Source organism: Aulostomus chinensis, chromosome 3, assembly GCF_037954235.1.
Source record: "Aulostomus chinensis isolate RoL2024-O1b breed Wild chromosome 3, RoL_Achi_v1.0, whole genome shotgun sequence".
NCBI lineage: Eukaryota > Metazoa > Chordata > Actinopteri > Syngnathiformes > Aulostomidae > Aulostomus > Aulostomus chinensis.
In genome coordinates this window covers 15,258,723-15,274,757 of record NC_141322.1, presented here as the reverse complement: position 1 = coordinate 15,274,757, position 16,035 = coordinate 15,258,723, and the positions used below count along the sequence as shown (strand labels likewise).

Here is a 16,035-nt window from a genome sequence, read left to right as displayed (position 1 = left end):
TTGACCTAGATTTTATCTGCAGATTGTTGCGCTGGTCTAAAAATCCACACTCCGTGTGTTTCTCCACGACTATTCATTGGAGCAAGTCTTAGAAGGATAAGACTGACCTTCTCTGGCCTTTTGTGAAAGACTGTAAAACATTTTAATGATTTACCTGACATATACAACTTGTTCTTAGGCACAGCAACACACAGTATTGTCGCACCGTGCTACACAAATGATTTCACATCTGACCGCTCCCCACTTTCATGATTAGCATTTGCAGAGGACATTGCCCCCCTGGACATCATCATTAACAATGATGAAATCATGCACAGCAGACAAACAACTCACTTAACAACATGGGGCGCTCCCATCACCTTCAGCCGCATTCTCAGATTGTAATTATCATCCAGTGACAAGTCATCTGCTGCAGGAGAACAATGGAGCAGGATGACTCAGTGTACTTGAGGACCACCGTCGCTGACTCTCATCTCCTTTCCCTTCCAGCCTTCCTTTAAAAAAGTTTCCAGCCAGCGCCAGAGTTTTTACACAACTATCTGACCTTTCAATAAAAAGATACATGTCAAGACACATATTCCCGGGTGTAAAAGGGTGGAGTGATGAAAATATGGGAGGTGACTTCTTGACCCTTGGAAGCCACATTGGGTGGTGATGGATTGTTAAGGTTACATGGTAGAAACACAGTAATGTAAATTATCTAGGATCCCTCTTTGTGGTTAACACAAGTTACTCTTGGAGTTACTGGTGGGTGGTACCAACAGACACCAGACTTTGCAGTGGCAGACAGGCGTTTGAGTCCCACTCATGTCCCGTTAATGAGTTTGCCAAAGTCTTAAGCCTTAACATTGACTGCTTATAAACTTAAATATGTTTTACTAACATATCAGCTTTCAATTAATATTCATCATCCTATTCATCTATTCATTATATCATTTAATCCCAATTAACATTAATTTGTTTATTATTCTATCTTATATTCTTACCTACGCATTTCCCCTCTTGTCCAATTTAGCTATCATCCTGTTTATTACAGTATTTATTTATTAATTACCTTGTGCTCTAATCTGGTCATTCATTTCCAGTCAATTTATAGTGATTGACTGATTTTTACCCTTTAATGTCAGGTTTTATTCTCATTCAATGATAGCAGATAGCATTTCTTTGGTTTGATTAAATAAAAAGAATAAATAAAAAATTATTATTATTATTATAAAAATATTAAATAAAAAAACTCTTTGGGGAAGCTTTGAAAGGACTTGGTTGTAAATAGGTGAAAGGAAATGTCGCAGTCCACCTCCTCTGTTCAAAGATGGTTTCTCTATCGAGGTCGAGGTGGACTGCGACATTTCCTTTCACCTATTTACAACCAAGTCCTTTCAAAGCTTCCCCAAAGAGTTCAGCTGAAAGACCCATGTGGAACGGCTGATGCCAGCACAGCCCATTAGCATCTGAGTGGTCGGTGAAACTCCCTAACGACCACCCCTGAAACTCCCTGACACCGCACAACGACTGTCGTTTGGGGAGGCCAGGTGAGTCTCGGGAGGGTCGTTTCCACCACAATAGCACTGACCACTCCCACATAGGTTTATAAGCTGGAGCTTCCACACTCTTCACTAGAACTGAAGAAGCCTCTCGGATGAGAGGTGAAACGTCTTCAAGATAAACTTACGTCCAGTTGACCAGATTTTACTTCGCTTCGATCTACGATGACCTGGATGAATGAGAACCTACACAGACATCTCGTACATGGGATTGCTCCTCCTCCTCCTCCTCCCTGTGTGTTTGAAAACAAATTCCACTACCTGCCAGCGTGATGGCCGTATTTCTGATATCAAATGTGATGCACCAGATTAAAAAACAGAAAGTCAACTCCTCGTCTACTTGCAAAGGGAAGGAGAACATGATGATTTAGGCGATGGCACATACATAGATGAACCAGAGGTATTGCCACCCCCATGTCATGCAGTAATCCTCACAGTCATTTCAAATCTATTGTATTAGATTGGTTTGGGTCGAACACATTACTGATCTCACTAACTCTGCCAAAGGGAAATTTGAAGCACTATTTCACCGACATCAGGGCAGAGAGAAAAGACAAGAGCCCCACCTGAGACATCCACCACCTCATTTACGCACTGCTCCTTCTACAGTGCATCAGCTACTTCAGACCTCATTTGACTTTATTACAATGACCACCAGAGAGACTGTAACAGTAATCGAAGAGTGAGAAGCAAAGCAATGAGCTGGAATAATTCCTCTGTTCTGCATCTACTCATGAGAGATCGGGACACAGCATCCATCATTCCTCCATTGAAACGCACGCTGCATCGAAAGGCAGCGCTGCCATGTCTGTCATGTTTGTCTGTCAAAGTAGCAGAGCTGCCGTTCATACCACAAAATAAAAGCAGCCACAGACAGATATGCAGTAATTAGGGGATGTGGTTGCAACACTTGATTATGTGTCTTTTATTATTCAGCTTGTACTCTAGTTAATATTGAGCTTCTCTCTAAATCCGTTTCATGTGCGACAACAGAAGCTGTCAGGCTGATATGTGAGTTCAAAACAAGCCCAATGAGGCCAGGTGTGATGAAGATTCAATTAAAAAGAAACAAAAAAAAACAGCCACATTCAGAACTTTCATATTTCTTTCTGTTTTCCCTTTTATAACTGCAAACACACAAAAGGTGTGGTGGGGGGGGGGGGGGGCATATTTCCCTCTTTTGTTTTGGAGCAAAAGATACCTCGGGCAATTAGCATAGTTACAATGGTACCTTATCTAATGCTTTGTTTGCTATCAATGCTGCTGAGTCCTCTAATTTGTTTTGGAGGAAAATCAATGCTATTTGCCCAAACAATAATGTTTAATGTTTCAACAGGCGTGGTATTGTGCAGGAGCATGATGTGTAGGCAGGGTCTCAGTTTAGCCTGCACCTTGGGCCTGTTGTAGCAAGCAAGCCTCACACAGCCAGATAAAGCACTTGATCCTCCACAGCATACCTGATTTCAGTTATTTAGTATAGAAATATGTACCTGTCAAATAGACTGATAGTTCCAAGTCAATCTGCAATGACAGAAAAATTGTTTTCTTAACAGATGGCTCAGCCGGGAGAGCGAGAGGGAGGTGATCAATCGCTGCCAGCGGGAAGAGGAAATGGATTCATACTCAAGTATTGGACACAAGGGTTTTGAAACTCATCCAGGCGACTTTTTTGCAACAAGTCGGTGAGGACTGTTGTGAAGTCATGCACGTTAAAAGTGTTATATGAATGCAGACAGGATTCCTAGAGATTCTTCAAATGTTTCACTTCTCATCCCCAAGTCTTGCAGGTAGATGTTAACAGATCTTGCAAATCAAGCAGCACGATAATTGAAAACTCAAAATCCTGTCATGTGAATGAAAGGCCAAACCACAACAAAAGTTTACAGTTTTATGTAAAAACTAGCACCATGTAAACAGCCCCTAAAACCGACACATGGTTCCTTTAATGAATCGTTTCTTGGTGACTGATGAAAACGTGACAGATAGCAGCCTACAGGTAATTGTCACCAGCCGTAGCTATTGGAAAGGTATTGTGCTGTAGCGTTATTGCGGTCTCATATGAAGTAAGACTAAATTGCGTGTTGAGGTAAATTAATCAAACTCTGAGTAAAGAGAATACATTGAACATAGAGACCATAATGAAGCCTCTTATCCTTTTATCTTTCCACATCAATTTTGTTTTTTCTACAACAGATTATCACACGCTCTTCATTTGTCTTTCCTTTTGAATCACTTTCATTAGTTTTACTTCTCTCTCTCTACTTTTTTTCTCAAACTCTCTTTGTGGTCATAACCACGATACGTCTGAATTAGGATGGGAGACATAACTCTGTTTTAACAAGTGAAAGATACGATAGTGGGCCTGTCCTTCACATGTAAATGGATCAGTCACACAGCACATATTTACTGCCCACTTTAACCTATTTAATATAATCACTGATTATTGAATTACTCTCCTGTTGCATAAGCCATTATGAATAGAAAATTGACAAATTAATATGATTTTAACACCAGATTCCAAGAGCCAAGAGAGAAGGCAGGAGATGAAATCAAACCAGTATCCAGTCCCTTCATGTGATAGATGGTAATTTTCTATTGATTTAATTAATGTAATGAGAACAAATGTTGGAGTTTCCAGCATCTTGCTCCTCTTCTAAATGTAATCAATTTACTGTAAAGCTGCAAGTGGCATTAAAGGAGCCCTCGCACCTTGAATATGTCAGTGGTGCTATAACTCTGCCCTGTTAGTATCACATATTTTGATCAATTATCCAGCAGTAGGGGCAGCACGGTGGTGCAGTTGTCAGCACTGTCACCTCACAGCAAGAAGGTTCTGGGTTCAAGAAGGTTCTGGGTTCGAGCCCGGGGGGTGTGCATGTTCTCCCTGTTCCTGTGTGGGTTCTCTCTGGTACTCCAGCTTCCTCCCACAGTCCAAAGCCATCAAGAGAGGACGAGGCTGATTGATACTCTAAATTGACTGTAGGTGTGACTGTGAGTGTGAATGGTTGTCTGTCTCTATGTGTTGGCCTGTGATGGACTGATGACCTGTCCAGGGTGAACCCTGCCTCTCGCCCGAAGACAGCTGGAACAGGCTCCAGCCCCCCCCCCCCCCCCCGCAACCCTTAACAGGATAAGCCTCATAGAAGATAGACGGATGGACATCCAGCAATAACTATAAGAGGATAAAGGTGGGTGATTAAAAAAAAAATCGCTTAGTAAGCTAGTAAGATAACCTCCCTCACAATCAACACACTCCAGTTCCTTCTGGGGGGCCCTGAAGCATTCCTAAAGCCTCCAGTGTTTCCTGGGTCCTGGAATACTTCAGGAGCCCTCGTCATGCCTGAGTTCCTGACACCATTCCTGAGGCCAAGTGCCGCTACTCCTCTGGGGAGTCTCCTTTAGCTGTGATCTTCTTTCAGTCGCTAACCAAAGCTTGGAACCAACTGTGAATATAAATCAGCTGATAAACTTAGAGCCTCACCTCCTTCTTCACCTCACCAAATCTAAAGCACTTCCAAATTATTCCCACTCTTTTTTTACATTTTAATGTCTTACATATTCTCAAATTGTGGCTTCAAGACTTAAAATTAGAGAACACATGTCTAGGCCAAGGCACTATGGCTTCATCTGATCTGGATCAATTTCATAATAAATTCTGTTTCCCTAAAAAAGAAGTCAAGTCAAGTCCATTTTATTTGTTTAGCGCCAAATCACAACAAAAGTTATCTCATGACACTTTACAGGTAGAGCAGGTTGAGTACCACACTCCTTCAATGAATTTACACCCAACAATCCTCCAACAGCAAACACATCCTGCAACAGCGGCGCCGAAAACCTTCAGACAGAGAACATTCAGACAAAGCAATACCGTGATTAGATTAAAGTTTATAATCCAGATATGCCTGAAGGATTACAAGAGGGAAGAACGTTTCCCAAAGTGTTTGCCTCAGTAGCCCCTCAATTCCTGCCTCAAAAAGCTGTGTGGTGATGATGCTGTTTAAGGACTGTACTCTTCACCTCCTACAGCTCGACAACATGAAGAAAACTACTAAATATTTGATAAAAAAAAAAGTTTCACAGTAACACAGGGCAGAGTAGACATTTGTTTCAATTGTAATTTTTCACAAGTTCAAATATAATGTAACGACCCTGCGTTAGTGTTCATGTTGTAACTGTTTTAATGTTCTATATTCTGTGTTAATCAATTGAGTTGGTAAGGGGCGGGGGGCGTAAGCGTGTGAGAGAGACGAGTGCGTGTGTGCTGCGTGTGCGCATGTGTGGAAGAGCAGAGAGAGGGAGGAGAGAGCGCTTGCTGAAAGATTGTGAATTGACATTGTTTTTGTTCTTTTTGGCGTGGTTGCAGCCGACAGTAACCATTACTGTTACCAAAATAAATGGTCAACTGGTGAAAGCCTCCTTCATCATTTCGACACGCCCTGACGGACGCTACATTGGGTGTCAGAAGTAAAACACCAGAGTTTCCCTTGCTAATCGCTGTTAGCCGCGGCTAACCTTGACCCGGCTAACTCTGCTTCGGCACCCTGCAGACGGGATGGCGGCACAACGGGACCGGACCGGCGATCGTCCGAAGATCAAAGAGGAGGTGACGGACAGAGTGTGGCGTGAGTTGGACTGTGCTCCAGAGCGTGTAGCTCGCCTGAGACAGACAGCCAGGGAGCTAGCTGCCGCTGCGGGCTTTGACTGGGCGGCGCGCCAACGCGGGAGATTGCGCTGAGGGAGACGCGGTGCCGGTGGACAAATATGGCGGTGCCCGTTGTAACCAGCTCCAGGTGAAAACGCCGAAATACAGCGGTAAAGCAGACTGGGAAGCCTTCCATGCGCAATTTGAACTTTTGGCAGAGGCTGTGGGCTGGTCTAAAGATGACAAGGCACTTCAGCTGGCGCTGTACCTTACAGATGAAGCATTGTCATGCTTGCTGCTGCTTAGCCCAGCCGAGAGGGCTGGGGGCTTTGGTTGGGGCCCTGAAGCGGCGGTTTGGACAATGCAGCCAACCTGGTGTGCTGCGCTCGGAGCTGGCGAGTAGGCAGAGACAGCCCGGTGAGCCGCTTCACATACTGGCTAATGACATTGAAACCCTCGCAAGAAGGGCATACGTCCACATGTCCCCCGACGTGCAGAGCGAGCTGGCCAGGGACCAGTTCATCAGGGCCATAACCCCCAGGGAGTTGCGCATCCAGACACATTTGGCGCACCCCCGCTCCTTGCAGGAAGCACTGGAGCTGGCTTTGGAGAGGGAGGTCGTAGGAGGGATGGTGGAAAGCGACCATGCTGGGGGCAGCCCGATGGTGCGATCTGGTGTGCAGGAGGGCCTGGGCCAAGAGAAACCGGCGTGGGCAGCTGAGTTGACCGAGCTGATCCGTGCTGTGTCACTGCAATCACCACAGAGCAACACCCACCTTCTTCGAGGCCCTCTTATGTGTTGACTCTGTGGCCAGGCTGGTCACATCAGCAGACGGTGCCCAAAGCGGGCTGATGTGCAGGGAAACGCCCCAGGGTCTGTGTAGATGGAACGATACAGACCTCCACCCCTGCGTCCCACCCCGCCATATTTCCAGTGGATGGAGCCCAGCTGCACAGACGGGAGAGCGGGGCTCCATCTCCCCCAGAAGCAGATGACACTGCTGAATCTGTGAGGGTCGTGGGTTGGACCCACTTAGGGGATTTTTGCCATGTCCCCGTCACCCTGGCTGGGGCTCAATGCATAGCCCTTGTTGACACTGGCTCCACTGCGACCATGATGAGACCAGATGTTGTCCCGGTGGGGACACAGTTGACACCCACTCTGGTGAAGCTGCGAACAGTGACTGGTGAGCCCCCATGCTTGGGAGAGGTGTGGTGGCTATATGGGTAGGGGGGTTGACAGTGAACTTTAAAGTGTGGGTTGCAGCAGTGCAGGACCCCTGCATATTAGGACTGGACTTCCTGCGAGCCGCCCGCTGTGTGTTACACTTGGGGAAGAACACACTGGCCTTTCCAGGGGGCCCCACAGTTGAAATGGTGCACCCCAGGCTGGCTACAAAACCACACCTGCCAACGTTGAGAGTTGCGGAGACACTTCACGGGCCAAACCCACCACTCAAAGCTACCCCCCCCTGCAACCTTGCCACCTAACCCCAACATCGACCTAGTTGATGTACAGTCCCCTCCCCCGGGCCAGAAGAACACAGCAGGAGGGGTGGACAGACTGGCAGCGGTGAGAGAGGTGTGGAAACGCAGCTGTGATAACTTGGAGCCCGGACAACAAGAGGAGCTGTGGCAGCTGTTGTTGGAATTTAAGGACATTTTTGCACTGACAGAGGAAGAAGCCGGCTTGACACACCTGGTGCAGCACGAAATTGACACTGGTGACGCACGACCCATCAAGACGCGTCCCCGCCGCCTTCCTCTGGCCCATCAGACAGCTGCAGACAGCGCTATTAAGGAGATGCTGGCGGCTGGCATTACTGAGCCCTCAGACAGCCCTTGGGCCTCGGGGGTTGTGATGGTCAATAAAAAGAAGAGCTCAAAGATGAGGTTCTGTGTGGACTACAGACCATTGAACAGTGTGACAAAGAAAGACTCATACCCGCTGCCCCGCAGCCAGCTTGTCTTATTGGCATACAGGTCGGCTGTGCAGGATTCCACCGCATGCACACCTGCCCTGCTTATGTTAGGGCGAGAACTACGGACGCCAGCAGAAATGGCTTTTGGGAGACCCACAGACTCACCAGCAGTTCCACCGGGACCAGAATATGCCAGGAGGCTCCAGGATCGAATGGAGTCAGCTCATGCCTTTGCCCGCGACCAGATGGGGAAAGCGGGCATGAGACAAAAAAGGAACTATGACATGAGGGCCAGGGGAAGGGACTTCAAAGATGGAGACTTGGTATGGGTGTATAGTCCGAGAAGGAAGAAGGGTCGGTGCCCTAAGTTGGACTGTCACTGGGTGGGACCTTGTGAGGTGCTGGAAAAGCTCGGGGAGGTGGTATATAGGGTCCAGCTGCCACCTAGGGGGAGACGGGTGGCACTGCATAGGGACAGGTTGGCCCCATATAAAGGAGATGCACGCCCACATCAGCGCCCAAGGCTCTCAGCATCTTCCCAGAGAAGCCAGACAGCCACACCCCAAGCTTCACTGACTGTCTCACCATCTGACTCCCCACATCCTTCCCCATCCCCAAACACAACACCTGAGCAACCGCAAGCTGTTACAAGACTGCACGTGCGGCCGCTTGTGTTCACTCCAAGGCGGCCTCAGAGACAAAGAAGGCCTCCGGACCACCTCAAGGACTTTTTATGTGACCCCTCGGGAAGAGGGACTTTGTAAGGGGGGGGCAGTGTAACGACCCTGCGTTAGTGTTCATGTTGTAACTGTTGTAATGTTCTATATTCTGTGTTAATCAATTGAGTTGGTAAGGGGCGGGGGGCGTAAGCGTGTGAGAGAGACGAGTGCGTGTGTGCTGCGTGTGCGCATGTGTGGAAGAGCAGAGAGAGGGAGGAGAGAGCGCTTGCTGAAAGATTGTGAATTGACATTGTTTTTGTTCTTTTTGGCGTGGTTGCGGCCGACAGTAACCATTACTGTTACCAAAATAAATGGTCAACTGGTGAAAGCCTCCTTCATCATTTCAACACGCCCTGACGGACGCTACAATAACATCACGAACTGAATGTTCATTTGTTAATTTTTTACTTTGAGAATTTGCATCGCACCAGCCCAGAACCACCTTTTCGCCTAGAAGAACATATGAGACCAGTCAGACAAACAAGCAGTTAGAAAACATCTCAGAGAAGCTGATGTGAGAGCTTGTTGTGCTCACTGACCGTTTTGCGTGGGCTGTGACTTTGGAGACGTGTTTCCTATGGAGATAGTTCCCTTCATAGTTGAATCCCAGTTCAAAGTGTACTGGACAGTGGTCTCTCTGCCCAATCAATCCCATAAAATAAGACCTGGGGACAACAATTTGGGCACGGATACTCTTGTCATCTCCAGTTGTGACATGTGTGACTACAAACCTTTGACCAAATTTATTCTGCTGATGCTTCTAAATTCTGCTGCAGCGGCAGCAGTTTCAAAGGCTGCAGTCAACCTATATAAGTAGTGCTGCAGGTGCAGATATATTCAGATTTTTAGCAATGCATGCCAAAAAGTTTTAGGTCACTTTAGGAAACATAGTGTTTTCGAATGATTCTCTCTTTAGCAGAGTGAACAGTAATACCAGACACAAAAGGTGTGGCCCACGGAGTACAGAGGGGCTGCCCCTCGGCAGGCTTCTGGAGGCTGGCCAATCACAGGAGAGGGATCATTAGAGAGGGAATTCAAAGAGGCAGGAGTCAAACTGTGAACTGAGGGGCTGCATAAAGGATCATCAGGATGATATGACAATTTTTTTTAAACTAGTGAGCTAACTCTATGGGATTCAGTGTGAACATTCCAGAGACTTTGAATCACAGCTTCAACATTATTATAACCAAAAGAGCAGCCAAAGCTCCAAGGTAAACGTGACTAGGCTTTATGGACGCTGGTCCATCCACTCACAACCAGGTTTCATTCAGAAATATCTTTATACCATATGAATTTAAATGTGAAGCTCCAAAAAGCCCTTTTGAAACAAGTTACCTACTGTATTTATTCTGGCTACTGCTACTGTATCAAAGAGGTTCCTTGATCAAAGTACTGCTTTTTCTTTGGGGCGGTTGTCTTGTGAGATCATCCCCTGAGTGCTCAGCACCCAAGAACCATCCCTTTTGCTACACCTTGCCCCTCAAACGGAGCTGCATCATCGCAGCATCAAAGACAGCAGAACCTGGATGAGGTGGTACTGTAGTAGTACTAGGTGGGTACTACTCCTTCCTTCTTTCTTCACCTCCTTCATGAAGACACTGGCTTGAGAATCAGGAACACTGATTAGAGATGCCTTTCCTGCACAGACACCAGTTGCTTCACTTCTTGATGTTGTAGTGGTCTGTCCACATCCAATACTTGGAGCCGTTTTGATCAAAAGCAGAGTGCAAAATTAAGTTCAGTGAACCAAATGAAGAGAAAAATGATCAACACTTGTCTGTTATTGTCATATTTGTGCAAGTATATACACTCAAGCTCAGGAAATCTGATAACAATGATCCTCAGCTCTGACTTTGTAACCAGTTTGCAAAGATCCAGCCCCTAAAAAGGTCTGTTCCAGCTGTATTCAATGTATTTCTCCCAGGAGACGGAGAGGCAGCTGCAGAGTAAGGAAAAAAATATCAGCTTCTCCTCTGCCAAGACTTTTAAGAGAGACAGATAGAGCGTCAGGAGAGGTCCTGGGTTAGACACTCGTGTGGAAAAGAAACCCTCTAGTAGTAATTACGCTCATGGTCATTATTCTTGTATGACCACCAAAACCCTCCCCCCCGAAGGAAATAAGTCTTATACCTTCTATTTACTGTATGATCTTTGTCTCCAAGGAACAGTGCACTTATTCCCAGAACACACATTACTCTTGTGTCAGTGACCCAGGCCACCAAAGGCGCCTTCCCCAGAGAACAAGCACAGCACTGACTCTGGATCCGAGGAATGGAGAGACTGCAAGATGCATGACAGAATAAAACCAAGACTGATAAGTGAGTCGATGGTGTTTAGAAGCTATGAGTATATGATCTCATGGCATTGGCAGACGCATACAGATCGAATGCATTTGTCTGAGGTGCGTGTGTGTTTGTGTGTGTCCGTGTGTTTTTGTATTGTGTTTCCATGAGTTCGGAGACAGAAGTGATGCCATTAGAGGCTTCATTTATCACTGTGTGCTCGACAAAGAGGAGCAGAGAGGAAGGCGGTATGACAGCTTTATCAGTCCACCACTCCATTAGCACACTACGAACACAAATGGGTGGGTGAGTTTGTGTGTGTGCTTGTGAGAATGAGTAAAATTGTGTGCATTCTAATTTTTGCATACTTGCAGAATTTATATCCCTGCTCACATTTGTTTTTCTTTCTTTTGTCATTTAATATTGTCTCGTAACATAGAGGGGGCCAGTTGGTGGTGTGTGTGTGTGTGTGTGTGTGTGTGTGTGTGTGTGTGTGTGTGTCTCTGACCTCTCTAAGGACGGAGCTGTGCCTGGCCTCATAATCATTCCTCACTTCCACTAACATTGAAAATACTTTGGTGATGTCAGAGTTGATAGAGTTGTGGTTGCTACCAAATTCTCATCAATGATTGTCAACAGTTTTGTGATTTGCCTGTCAAGGAGGTGAAGTGATCCTCTTGCGTGCCTTTGTTGCAACTCATTAACTAACAGACACATTCTGACTTAATGTGGTATGTCACATGACAACTTCACTTTTGGAAGCTTCCTGGAGGTTGGGAAGGAAATCTATCAAGTAATATTTATGATACTATTTTGATATTCATGGCATAGTACAGCTATTCATAATTTGTCCGTAAGTAATCACATTTATTAAAAGTAAAGTATGTAAATGTATGCAACGTTATCTAATATACCCAATTACATGTTTAAATGAGAAGTTGCTGCTTCATCACAGCTGGTGGTTTGCTTGCAAATGGCCATCCATCCATCCATTTTCTGTGCCGCTTAGTACCATTCTGTTAAGGGGCTGGATCCTATCCCAGCTGACATTGGGTGAGAGGCGGGGTTCACCCTGGACAGGTCACTGTTCTGTCACAAGGCCATCAGGAGCAATTAGGGGTTCAGTATCTTGCTCAAGGACACTTCAACATTGTCACCTGGGGAAGTGAGGATCAAACCAGTGACCCTTCAGTGGCTGGATGGCTACTCTACCTCTGAGCCATGCCGCCCCTGTTTCCATACGTGTTGGTTTTAAATAGGTCCAAGCAATTCACCTAAGTTATGAATGTATTGGTGAATGAAATGATACATTAATTTAATGACATGTGGAAACAAATGATACTGTAATTGCTATGTGAGAAGCGAGTTTCCAAAGAGGTAAAGAGATCATTTAGCTGAACTTCTACTCCTGCTATGAGTAGTTATGCTACCTATAGCTACTTAGAATATTTATCGTTTGTTTTAGTCAAATTACCAAGCACCGAACGACTTGTAACTCCGTACGAACATTTTTACAGGGGTACTTCTGAAATGCAAAATGCAAGCACTGGCGGGCTGCATCATTTCCTATAAGCTAGGCCTACAAGCATATGACAAAGTGGAATGCACCTGTACACCTACTATCTATACGATGTGCAGCAGCACCTGTTACAAGCAACATAACTCAACCACAAAGGGAGCCAGCAACATTAAATCGAGGGATCACGAAGCTGGAAATGAAATTCTCATAACCAGAATAAAATGTCACTTTTTTTTACTGAGCAGCCCAAAAAAAAAGAAAAAATACACCTCGGCCTTATCGTAGATGCCAGCTGGAGCTGCAACGGTGGTCTGTTTGTGTGTATGTATATATGTTTATCCTAGATAGGCAACGATGAGCCACACTGGAGCACAAGTCAATCAAAGCCAAAGTGATACTGCATGCATGGATCCAGGCAGATGGCACACACACAATACCATCCCATGAACAGCATGGTGGGGTGATGCCAGAAAAATCCTGATGATGCATTGCTATGATATGTTTTTTTAAGAATGGAATCATAGTAATAATATATAAATGGAATAGCAGTTTTGTGTGTTATATTGTTCTGGCAATATATGGAACAGCTTTTACTCAAAATATTCCACGCTAATATAAAATAAATGTCAGAGTTCCTCCAAAAGCTGATCGTTCCCTTCAAACATACATTGGTCAACCGCGCTTCCCTCGTTTATGTTTGTCTGCAAAGAAAAGAGTGATTTGGTTGGGAATTCTGTGGCGGAGGCTGACAAGGAGTTTAAACATTTTAACAGTGGAGGACATTCCTGTCTTCTGGGATCACGCGTATTTTTGATCATCCCACCCACAGTAAAATTACATGTAGTTTCCCATCTATCACTTCCCTGAATCTATCTGAGCGCATCATTAGAAACAGCAGCTGGTCATATCAAAAGAAAGAGATGAATTATTTTGTGACAGAAGAAGGGGAAGGTGTATAAAGACAGTCAGACAAATACTCCTGGCCAAGAGAGAGAATCAAATTGTTCAATTTTTCAATCTTGCGGGAGAAGTCTTGTCAGATCAAGTGAAAGATAATCTCCCTGCCATGATTGCTGGGTGTTCTCGAGCAAGACGCTGAGGACCCTGCATCCTACTTAACTACCCAGAAAAAGTGGTATAGTACAGCTGTCGGGTTGCAATGAATCCTCTGTAGCAGAGAATTTTGCTGAGAAGTACATCTCTGCCCACACGATCCCCACCCCTACACACCACAGTAGCGTATGTGGTGGTGAGCACATGGAACTGAGGCCGACCCATTCCCCGCTTTTGTAGTCTTAACATACGTCTGGAGTTGAGGTTTTTTCTGCAGCAGCTTGCCACCTTGCATCACTGCGACGCTCCGTTTTTGGAGATCTAATGCGGAAATGAGCTAGCTTTATGTTAGCACCTAGCCTGCTCACCAGCATGGTGATGGTCCCACAATACATTCCACATCTTTAAATCTTTAAAAAATATTATCACAAGGTAAGTAAATACGAGAATAAGATCCCTTACTTTTCTTTCATGAATGTACACACAATTTTGCTCTAAAGTTTCATAGTGTAATGCATAAATCTGACTGGAGGGAACCAACAATAGTGAACTTTAGTTCTGCCCTTAGTCTCCCTGACAAAGATAGCTTGCAAACGCTGATTATTATAGAAGATTCGTTTTCCTTAGCTGTCAGAACAGTTACTTGGAAAAATGTCATTTTTTGGAATAAGGTCAAACTGAGCGCACGTGAACATCACGTGACAGTGGCGGTTACTGTTTTTCAGCCTGTAAAAGTCGAGGCTGTGTTGTCGGTAGCTAGTTAGCTATTCAAGTGTCAATTTTAACAACATAACTTAAAATCATTTTTAAGCAAATTTCCCTGGCACCTTAGTAGTCATGAGTGAGGCGTGCAACTTTAAACTAGTAACAACACAACCTAACCAGTACCTTCACCTGAGCTCAACTCTTCCACTTACTCTTACCTTGACACAACAACAATAAACACAAATATGTGGGTAGTGTAGAGGCTGCCCACTGCATGCGGCGCGGCCTCAGCAGGCAGCAGTGCTTCTATCACACTGCTGGTAGTGCGTCTTCACTTAAGTGCGTGTGTGTAGTTTTGACACCTTGGCACGACTAACACAGTGTCCTCTCACGGGCCGATGGGTCCACACCTTGCACACGTTGGTGTACCACATCCTCTCAACGTTGAGTTTAATATCTTTAGCTCAAAACACAATGTTTTCCTTATCTCAGCCATGTGATTGCTGCGCCCAAACTCAAGCTGATCCTGATACATTATTTTTTTTATTGTTGCATTAAATTTCAACAAGCTGTGCTGTGCTGTCATCAAAAAGTCGACAGTGACCATCACTCACTGTTTGACACCGTCCAGTCAGGGAACTGTCCTTAACGACAAAGGATCCTGAGGGAAGAGATTGAGGTAATTTCACATATTTTGAGTTTGTGAACTTCTCTTGTGGGTCTGATCTGACTCAGGATTACAGTTCTGCAGTGTTCCAGTGTGACTGTGTGATTGACTTGTATTAACTAGGACAAAAGCCAGTTGAATCTATTATTCCGACTGATGTGAGTAGATTTCTGGCTCATGATTAAAACTCACATCTGAGAGAAGTTGAGAGGTCGGGATGGAGACCATCCAACACTGATCTGATCTAAAGTTTTTAACCTGACTGGTGCATGATAATAAAACTGAAACATACCAAATAGATAAACAATTGCACAGTCAAACATGTTCAATTTCAGGATAAATATAAAACAATATGTATATCTAAAAATTTGAATCGATCCAAGGTGTTTTCCTTTCAAATCAATTATATTTTCTATACACTAGACAACAACAGCTGAAATGATCGGGTCTTTTTACCGGCTACACCGTGTGCAACTCTTTTCATTGCCAGTATTTGTCAGACGTTATCAGCCTCAGTGCATATAATGATCATGTAGACTATATAGGATTATGGATAAGCTTATACTGATTTGAAAAGGACACAGTGAAGGATGTGTACTTCTATTTCAGCAGCTTAAAAGTAAGCAATCAATACCTTTTCTTGTGTGGACTTTTTTTTTTTTTTTAACCACTTCATAGGTAACTTATAATGCGGAATTATGAAGCAGGTCAAGGGAAAAGAACTGTTGTGAGAACCAGAAGGGCATCAGAACTACGGAGCTTCTCGTGTGTTTTTGAAGGGTTACGGAAACCTTGGCCACGTTCACGAGTGACCTCACTCACACTCCTGATTGAGTGACCTTCAGGTATTTATAACACTGCAGTTAAAGCTACAGGGTTCTAACCTGCACTGCTTACAGCCTGTGTTTAGCATCTGCAGTCCGCTAGCTACTTTCATACGTATTATAGATTAGTTATTGTTGTATATGCTTTTTGTATCACA

General features: G+C 44.8%; 1 protein-coding gene across 2 annotated transcripts in view; it reads right to left on the bottom strand.

The window, feature by feature from the left end:
• Positions 1-16,035, bottom strand: part of cpne5b (copine Vb) — a 125,902-nt gene that overhangs the window by 54,026 nt on the left and 55,841 nt on the right. The window lies entirely within an intron of this gene.